Source organism: Crinia signifera, chromosome 4, assembly GCF_055691185.1.
Source record: "Crinia signifera chromosome 4, ASM5569118v1, whole genome shotgun sequence".
Lineage (NCBI taxonomy): Eukaryota > Metazoa > Chordata > Amphibia > Anura > Myobatrachidae > Crinia > Crinia signifera.
In genome coordinates, this window is record NC_139220.1 from 107,016,261 (window position 1) to 107,017,128 (window position 868).

An 868-nucleotide genomic window follows, 5' to 3' on the forward strand; every position below is an offset into this window, starting at 1 on the left:
CCTCTAAGCAATAGTTCAAAATATGACTGGCTATGTCAAGTGATAGGTTTTAAGCAAGCTTGGCGAAAATTAATCACTCAGATAACTGTTCCTCGGATTGCAAAATGCAACAAGTTATAGATGTGACATCCGATTGTCATTAATGTACGAGATAACAGTTATGATGGCGCAGGACACACCACCTTAAAACAATTAGTTAACAGTTGAGTTTGCAGAGTATGAAGACAGAGTAAGGTAAATCTTAAGAGGGAGGTAGAAAATATAGGTCATGCATCACTCCCACAGCGTGCTGGCTTCTGCTGTTAAGATGAATTACAGCACCGGCTCTTCCCTGTTAGTTCCCCAGACAGGTACTGGGCCGGCCCATCACTGTTTAACTTCTGGGTTCGGATGGTACCAGGTGGTTCAGTGAGGTATGGCTGTAGGGTGATAATGAGAGAGCCCTGCTGATGTGGAAGGAGCTCAAGAGTACTTCTGCTGTTGGCACCACCACAGAAAATTCCTCCCTCTTACCATAGGGGCCTTGCAGGGAGAAAGAATGCAGCGGGGCCAATGAGAGAGCTACTAAATGTAGTGGGAGAGAGTCAAAGAGGGTGAATTTAAAGCCTGGGCCCCACTTCTGCTGTCTCCAATCTTGCAATGTATAGGATTGGGGATGAGAGAGAAGGGACCAAGCAATCCTCCCTTGAGTAAGAGCAGGGGAGAAAGTTTCGGCAGTTTGCCTGAATATGAAATGATGAAAGAAAAAATTTGAATGTACCATCAGTCCAGGAAATGGCTAGTGTTCTAGGTGTCAGAGTTTAATTGGTCTGATCACCCAGTTCACCCCGGGGTTTGTTTAGATACTGTTTAATGAGCAGAAAATGCA

At 44.9% G+C, this 868-nt stretch overlaps 1 pseudogene; it reads right to left on the minus strand.

Annotated features, from left to right (window-relative positions):
- Positions 1 to 309: 309 nt before the first annotated feature.
- Positions 310 to 427, minus strand: LOC146076143 (5S ribosomal RNA; annotated as a pseudogene).
- Between the last annotated feature and the right edge of the window lie 441 nt (positions 428 to 868).